Consider the following 9,650-nt stretch of genomic DNA (forward strand, 5'->3'; position numbering starts at 1 on the left):
TTAACTTTGTTTCCATGTGAGCAATACTACCATGTAATTTACAAATGATACTTGAATTCAAAGACTGGGCATTTTCACAACTTTGAGAATATATTCTTTATCTTTTATAATTGTTCTGAATGTCAGTTCTGGTAGATAAAACTTCTATGCCAATTCACAAATTTTATTTTTGCTTTGAAGACTTTGGTAATATTAAGTTTACATTCCAAAGAAAAAAATTCTTTTCTTGTTTGATGCAAGTGAATGAGTCCTGCTTTGTTTGGATGACATGATTAGAATCTATCAGTCAGGCCATCTCCATGGATACAACGCTTTCACAAAAAACATGTCCAAACCTGTTGTAAACCAAATACTGTGTGGGCAGAGTGGGGGCGTAGAGGCAGTGCTGAAACAGATGAATCATGTGTAAAATGATGTAGCATAAGTCAGGGTATTACTATATATACATATAATGCTTATGATTTTGTTATGGACTAATTATTCCTATTCAAGTGTCCCTCTATGATATAGACAGTATAAATAATGCCCAGATTTTGTGCTTAACTGAGCACCATGTTACTGATAAATGTGCCTTGCCATCTATAGTAAGTTATACTTTAGTAACATACTACTGTAGGGAAAGTAAAGATAAAGGTGGAGTAGCAATTTATGTTAAGGATAGTGTAGCATACAAAGCTATAGATATTAAGAAATATTATGTGGAACAACAATTTGAGGCATGTGCCACAGAAATAACAAGTAAATTCTACCCAATAATAGTGTTGGCTGTCTACAGGGCTCCTTCAGGTGACATAAAAACTTTTCTGCATTCAATGGAACTCCTACTGTCATGGTTACATTCAAAAGCGAAGGATATTGTAGTATTAGGTGATTTCAATATAAACTTTTTGACAGAAAATTAGAATAAAATAGACTTTGAGATTGTGATGACCTTACACAATCTGACATCAGTAATAAACTTCCCAACAAGAATTACATCCGAGTGCCAAACTATGATAGACAACATTTTTTTAGATGTAAATAGACATCAGAATTATATTGTCAGGCAGGTTATAAGTGGGCTTTCAGATCATTATGGACAAATTCTCACTATTTATGACGTTAATCTGTTCAAAAAAGAATTTCCTCGATGGAAATTCATAAGAGTAATTAATGAAGAGGTGAAAGAAACTTTCAACCACAGGTTGCAGCAAATGGATTGGTCTTTAGTATATAGCCATGATGATGTTGATACTAAATTTAACTGTTTTATAAATGAATTCTGTGCTCTTTTTGAAGAAATATTTCCCAAGAAATGGGTCAGAAACAGGGCCTCCAATTCTGTAAGCAAGCCTTGGATTACAAAAGGTATAAAACAGTCATGTAAAACCAAAAGGGAAACTTATGCTGCAATAAGATTCTGTAAAGATGTAGAAAAATGGGAACACTATAGAATATACTGTAAAATTTTGAAGAAACTAATACAGAAATCAAAAGCCCTTTATTATGAGAAGAAAATAGATAATTCTAATAATAAAATAAAAGCAATTTGGAACATTGTAAAAAAAGAAACAGGAAGAGATACAACAAGTAAAGAAGATATAAATAATATCAGATATGAAGGTATCCTAGTAGATAACCCCAAAACGGTGGCTGAGATTTTTAATAAACACTTCCTATCAGTAACTCAACAGATTGGTTGCAAGCCCAATGTTGACAAAACTGTAACTCTTTGTCAAGCCGTATATTCAAACAAAATTTCAGAAATGCACCTTAATCCTGTTACTGTAGAAGAAATTAAAAAAATCATCATGTCTCTAAAAAGTACGAATTCTGCAGAGGTTGATAATATATCTGGTAATTTATTGAAATATTCTTGTGTGTGGATAAGGGACATTCTCTGTCATATTTTCAATGCTTCCCTTCAGAAAGGTGTTGTTCCCAGTAGACTTAAGTATGCCATTGTGAAGCCCCTGTACAAAAAGGGTGATAAAGCTGAACTAACTAACTATCGACCTATCTCTTTGCTGACAGCTTTCTCCATAATTCTAGAAAAGCTAATACATGTAAGAATTACTGTTCATCTCATGAAGAAGGAAGTTCTCAGTAAGAGCCAGTTTGGCTTTCAAAAGGGCCGTTCAACAGAAGATGCAGTCTACGCACTTGCAAATGAAGTCCTAGAAACTCTTAATGAAAAAATGCTAGCACTTGGTGTCTTCTGTGATTTATCCAAAGCGTTTGACTGTGTTGATCACCAGATTCTCTTGCAAAAAGCAAAATTAGTAGGAATAAGTGGTGTTGCAGACAATTGGCTACAGTCGTACCTCCAAGACAGAAAACAAAAAGTTGTGTTGAATAGCTCGGGTGGAGTATGTGACACTTCCTCAGATTTTGAATGGAGTTCCATTACATGTGGAGTGCCCCAGGGCTCAATTCTTGGGCCACTATTATTCCTGATTTTTATAAATGATCTACCATCATGTATAAGCCTGCCGTGTAAATTTACATTATTTGCTGATGATACCACAATTTTTATGAGCAGTAGAACAGACAACAATCTTGAGGAACTCATTAATCACATACTCTCAGATATGGTTAATTGGTTCAAGGTGAATGGTCTCTCATTAAATTCCAGTAAGACCAGCTTTATTCAATTCTGTACAAAAACAGAAAAAGAGAGAGAGATAAGTGTGACATGTGGTAATCAACCAATAGTTAGAATGGAAACAACAAAATTTCTTGGAGTGCACATTGCCAAGAAAATGAACTGGTCTTCACATATTATTGACCTCTGTAAGAGGCTTAGCTCTGCTACCTATGCTTTACGGGTTGTCACTACATGTGTTGAACCTAACACTACAAAAGTGGCATATTATGGCTATTTTCATTGTCTCATTGAGTACGGAATTATTTTTTGGGGCAACCAGCCATTAGCTAGGAAAGTGTTCATTGCACAGAAGCGAGCTTTAAGAATTATATGTGGATTGCGCCCAAGAGACTCTTGTAGAAATAGTTTTCGTAATCTTAAAATATACACAATTACATGCCAATATATTTTTTCTCTCATGTGTTTTGTTTGTAAAAATATAGAGATATTTCAACCAAACAGTAATTATCACGAGCATAACACACGGAGGAAGAATGACATACACAGTGAACTCAGAAATTTGAGCTTGGCACAAAAGGGTGTCCACTACACTGGAGCAAAACTCTTCAATGCTCTTCCTCCCGAAATAAAGACAGAGATTCATAACAAGAGTGAGTTTAAGAAAGCACTAAAAATATTTTTGCTAGAAAAAGCTTTTTACAGTCTAGATGAATTTTTAACTAAATAAATTGTAATATTTTAATATTATATAATACAAGTTGACATAATGCCACTATGAATTTTATTTAACCTGAGCTCTGTAACTGTGTGTGCTCCGTATCTGTTTTCTGTAGTGTTTTAATGATTCTAAGAAAATATGTATTTTCTTTTTCTGTATTGCTGCCCAAAGAATTTACTGTATAAATTTTTATATAATTATGTACTCAAATTTCTGTATATGCTATTAGATTATCAGATTGTATTTGTAAAAAACTGACTCGTTCCACGTCCTTGTGTATCCAACACAGTTTGACCTATGGAACACGAAATAAATCAAATCAAATCAAATCAAATCAAATCATTAGAAGGAGTTGTTAAGAAGATGACACTTTACATTTGAAATCACTTCTGCAGTCTTTCAGACATTTCATATCCTTGGTCAGATTATTAAATAATTTATAGGTGAGTATTGCAACCTTTTCTGTGTCAAAGCTAGATTCACTAGAGCAGGGGTTCCCTAACATTTCCTTTGATAAGACACTTTGAGAATCCTGGTACTTTGATGGAATGCCTTGTTTATTGTGAAGGTTAACAAATTCTTTTTTAAAAATGAGAAAATCTTGTATTTTTTCAGTGAATAATTCAACTGTAGGTCATAGCTAATAACACATAAATCATAATTAAATTTTTATGCCAGCCATAGATAATCCGCAAGAAGAAGAAGAAAAATCATGGAAAAAAACTGCTTTGTTGCTAAAAGTTTGTCACGGAGAACTTATTCACTTCACAGAATTCAATTTGGGAAACCCTCCACCAGAGGGAAGTACAGATCATTTTTTCTTTTAGTATTGTATTAGTGAATATATCTATTACTCTCAAACTACAATGGAGTTTTGACAAAGTCATGGGTGGATAAATGTACTGTGAGATTGTGGTTAATATTCTAACTATTTAAACAGATGCAGAGAAATGCAAATGTGTGTGAACTCCACATATCCTAATTAAACAATGGAAACTGCAGTTGAAATATCAGCAATAGGAGGTGTCTTCTGCCAGAAGCTAAATGTGTAACAGTCTTTTCGTTGTGTCTGTCTGCAACTCAACATGTCATCCTTACAGTGAGTAGCAGTCTGTCCTTTTCCATATGTTGTTTATAATCATAATTACTTTTTTGCAGTTAGTACTTTTGTCTAATTGAGCAGTTAACCTAGAATATTATCTTGTTGGACGTTGGTGAATAAAAATATTCAAAATATTTTTACTTATTGTTCTTATGTTCCAAAATGTGGCAGTTTTTCTTATGGAGAAAGTAACTTGACCTAAACATTATATCAGGTCAGTGAATGTCTCCATGTAGTAATTGGCATTTGTGTTTTTAACAAATATTGTAGTACAAATCCATTCAAAAAAACACATCAGGGCCCTATTATTATTATTATTATTATTATTATTATTATTATTATTATTATTTTCATTCTTTGTAGCTTGTAGTTTTTGTAAGGTAGCATAGCACAGCCTGCCCGGCCACAGTCTTGTAGTTTCAAATATGGTAATGTACCTACCTGTATTCACATTTGTTAGCTTGCAGTGAAAAGTTGTCAGTGTCAGTCTCAGGCTAGTAGAACAAAATATGTTCAGAGACAGGCTCAAAATGACAGTCACACTGATAAAACAGACAGCCAGAAAGCACTTTTTAATGTACACAATTCATGCTGACAGCCTCTGATTGAAACTGAAGATATTAAAGAATTGACAGGAAAAATAGGTTCATCCAGATGCAGTTCAGCCAATGCACAAAATAAATTATCCTTATTGCCTCAGGATATCCAAGGACTTAGGAATAAGCTCAATGGGTTGCATCTTTGTGTTGAAGACTAGATTTGAGCAAACCAATTAATATAATTTGCCTCTCTTAACATCATGTGATCACTGGTATAGATATGTTAAATGTTACAGCATTCAGGTTGGCTTCTTACTTCTGTAGAGAAAATATGGAAAAAGGAGGAGTTACCACTTACTTTACTTTTACTTTAGATGTGGGAAGGGCTTTATCAACTATATTTTTGCTCAATGAGCCTCTTGCACTCTGCCCGCGCTGTTTGTCCAGTTGCTGTTGCTGTTCATCCTAGTTGTGTCCTCTCGAATGTTATCCTGCCATCTAATTCTGCATCTTCCTCTTCCTCTTGTTACATCTGTTGTTCTGCTGAATGCCATTCTAGGTAGTCTATTCTCTGTCATTCTTGCTATATGGCCTGCCCATTTCAACCTTCTCCTCTTGAGCATGGCGTTTGTACAGCCCTCTTAATTCTTCATTTCTTCTTATTCTCCATTCCATGTTATTTTCATCATATACAGGTCCAAAACTTTTCCTTAGTACTTTTTGTGGTGTCACCGCCAGACACCACACTTGCTAGGTGGTAGCTTTAAATCGGCCGTGGTCCATTAGTACATGTCGGACCCGCGTGTCACCACTGGCAGTGATCGCAGACCGAGCGCCACCACACGGCAGGTCTCGAGAGACGGACTAGCACTCGCCCCAGTTGTACGACGACTTTGCTAGCGACTACACTGACGAAGCCTTTCTCTCATTTGCCGAGAGACAGTTAGAATAGCCTTCAGCTAAGTCCATGGCTACGACCTAGCAAGGCGCCATTAACCATATCTGGAGAGAGTCTCACTTGTATTATCAAGAGAAATGTACCACAAAGAATTAAAGTTAAGTATACGAGAAGCTCCGTTCTTTCCTTTATAGCTTTCATCACGTATCCTGTTTCAGACTTAACGCCAGTCGGCGTGTGTGTACGCGTGCCTTTCGGTTACCCGTCACTGTGGACTGGCTGCCTTGTCAGTCCCCTACACTTTTCTTTCAAATATTAACAGTTTTCGTTCATCTTTCTTTCTAAATATAATGTTTCACAACCATATAACATCACAGGTATAATGGTCAATTGATACAAGTGGATTCTGAAGTTACTGCTAAGCAATCTTTTTCTTAGAATTTTGATGAAACTAAAAAGTGTCTTGTTTGCCATTGCTAAACAGGCATCTATTTCTATATCTGTTCTGTTGTTATTACTAAAAGGACTTCCTAAGTACTTGAAGTGGTCAACAGTCTTGAAACTGAACCATCCTTAACCTTAAATATGGTGCATCTTTTCTGATTTTCTTACTTATGGGCAGGTATTCTGTCTTTTCTTCATTAACAGGTAATCCTGTTTTCTCAGCAATTTTGTAATAATTTTGTATCCTTTTGATTAATTCTGTTTTAGAACTATTTATTAGTGCTGCATCATCTGCATAGGCAAGTCTTATAATGTTCACATCCTGTAGCTAGATCCCTTGTGGACTGGTTTTAGAAAATTCTCTATCGATCTTCTCTAGGACTAGGTTAAATAAAACGGGTGAAATGGCATCCCCTTGTCTCAGTCCAGTGTACACCTTAAAATCTTCAGTTTCTCTTACTGGTGTCTTTATATGACATAAATTTTCATCTATACACATTTTAACTAATCTGATTAATTTTTATGGTATTTTAAATTCCTTCATTATATTTAGGAGTGTCTGTCAGTGAATGCTATCATAGGCCTTTTTTAAAACCTATGAGTAGTATTTGGACATCTACATTGAATTCCCACGCCTTCTCATTTACTTGTCTTGGGATGAATAAGAGCTCTAATGTGGATCTGTTTCTGTGGAAGCCACATTGGTAGTCCACAATCAGTTCTTCCGTTATTGGAATCAGCCTGTTTAATAGGCAGTTCGATAAGATTTTTTAGGTGACATCCAGTAAGGCAATTCCTCTGTAGTTTCCACAAACAAGTGGATCATTCTACTTAAATATGGGGCACACAATTGCAGTTTTCCAATCTGCAGGCCTGTATTTCTAATTTCAGTTGTGGTCCTCCATTCTTTAATAACTCAGAATATATCTGGCCTTTGCCACAAGCCTTGTTATTGCTTGCTGTATTTCATTTACTGATGGGGTGGTAACTCTGTCAGCTGTATCCATTATATCAGGTTCTTCCAATTTAAAGTAAGAGTGTGGGATCATTGCAGTTGAGAAGTTGTGAAAAGTATGTCTTTCGTCTTTTTGTATGTCACTTTTGTTGGTCAATATTTTCCCGTACTGATCCTTTATAAACAGTTCTCTTTTATTGAATTTACCAAAGGATTTTTTATATTTTGATACATCTGCCTTGTCCTGTGATGTTGGAAAGCATCCTCTGCTTCTCTGATCACATTATTATAGTATTCCCTTTTCTTTTGTCTTAGGGTTCTTTGTGTTTCTTGGTGGAGTTTATACTATCTTTCCTTCAATGTCATATTGTCCCTTTCTTTAATACATGCATTCCTCACATTTCTTCTTTTCAGCACTTTTCATGACATTTTGTGTTAAACCAAAGTTTATTAGTTCATTTTCTTTTACCTACGATTTTAGAAGCTGCTTCTTCAATACAGCCCTTCAGGTGTCTCAATCTGTATTCGACATCTCGTGGTTCTGTATTGGTCAGTCTCAGTTTTGTTCTTTTGTAAAATTTTCTTTTATATTCACTTTCACCAGATTTCCTATGTTATATCTTGAATTTCCTCTCTATTTCCATTTACTTTCCGTTTGTGAGATGTCTACTTGTGTCTGTATATGTGTGGATGGATATGTATGTGTGTGCGAGTGTATACCCATCCTTCTTTCACCTTAAGGTAAGTCTTTCCGCTCCCGGGATTGGAATGACTCCTTACCCTCTCCCCTAGAACCCACATCCTTTTGTCTTTCCCTCTCCTTCCCTCTTTCCTGATGAGGCAACAGTTTGTTGCGAAAGCTTGAATTTTGTGTGTGTGTTTGTGTTTGTTTGTGTGTCTATCGACCTGCCAGCGCTTTCATTCGGTAAGTCACATCATCTTTGTTTTTATATATATATATATATATATATATATATATATATATATATATATATATATATATATATATCAATCAATCAATCAATCAAAGCTCCGTCTTTAGGCCACAAGTGGCCCTTCCGGGACCGTCCGGCCGCCGTGTCATCTTCCGAGGAGGATGCGGATAAGGAGGGGCGTGTGGTCAGCACACCGCACTCCCGACCGTTAGGACGGTATTCTTTGACCGAAGCCGCTACTAATCGGTCGAGTAGCTCCTCAATTGGCATCACGAGGCTGAGTGCACCCCGAAAAATGGCAACAGCACGTGGCTGCGGGATGGTGACCCATCCAAGCGCCGGCCACGCCCGACAGCGCTTAACTTCGGTGATCTCACGGGAACCGGTGTAGCCACTGCGGCAAGGCCGTTGCCCTATATATATATATATATATATATATATATATATATATATATATATATATATATATATATATATATATATATATATATATATATATATATATATATATATATATACAAAGATGATGTGACTTACCAAACGAAAGTGCTGGCACGTCGATAGACACACAAACAAACACAAACATACACACAAAATTCAAGCTTTCGCAACAAACTGTTGCCTCATCAGGAAAGAGGGAAGGAGAGGGAAAGACGAAAGGATGTGGGTTTTAAGGGAGAGGGTAAGGAGTCATTCCAATCCCGGAAGCGGAAAGACTTACCTTAAGGGGAAAAAAGGACAGGTATACACTCGCACACACACACATATCCATCCACACATTACAGACACAAGCAGACATATTTAAAGTTTGGGCAGAGATCCTTTCGTCTTTCCCTCTCCTTCCCTCTTTCCTGATGAGGCAACAGTTTGTTGCGAAAGCTTGAATTTTGTGTGTATATTTGTGTTTGTTTGTGTGTCTATCGACCTGCCAGCGCTTTTGTTTGGTAAGTCTCATCATCTTTCTTTTTATATATATATATATATATATATATAGAGGGAAACATTCCACGTGGGAAAAATATATCTAAAAACAAAGATGATGTGACTTACCAAACGAAAGTGCTGGCACGTCGATAGACACACAAACAAACACAAACATACACACAAAATTCAAGCTTTCGCAACAAACTGTTGCCTCATCAGGAAAGAGGGAAGGAGAGGGAAAGACGAAAGGATGTGGGTTTTAAGGGAGAGGGTAAGGAGTCATTCCAATCCCGGGAGCGGAAAGACTTACCTTAGGGGGAAAAAAGGACAGGCATACACTCGCACACACACACGTATCCATCCACACATACAGACACAAGCAGACATATATATATATATATATATATATATATATATATATATATATATATATATATATATATAGCAGGCATATATATATATATATATATATATATATATATATATATAGCAGGCAGGTCTGCTTGTGTCTGTATGTGTGGATGGATATGGGTGTGTGTGCGAGTGTA

General features: G+C 36.0%; 1 pseudogene; it reads right to left on the reverse strand.

Annotated features, from left to right (window-relative positions):
- Nucleotides 1–8,474: 8,474 nt before the first annotated feature.
- LOC126238186 (5S ribosomal RNA) lies at nt 8,475–8,591 on the reverse strand (annotated as a pseudogene).
- Between the last annotated feature and the right edge of the window lie 1,059 nt (nt 8,592–9,650).

Source organism: Schistocerca nitens, chromosome 2 (genome assembly GCF_023898315.1).
Source record: "Schistocerca nitens isolate TAMUIC-IGC-003100 chromosome 2, iqSchNite1.1, whole genome shotgun sequence".
Classification (NCBI taxonomy): domain Eukaryota; kingdom Metazoa; phylum Arthropoda; class Insecta; order Orthoptera; family Acrididae; genus Schistocerca; species Schistocerca nitens.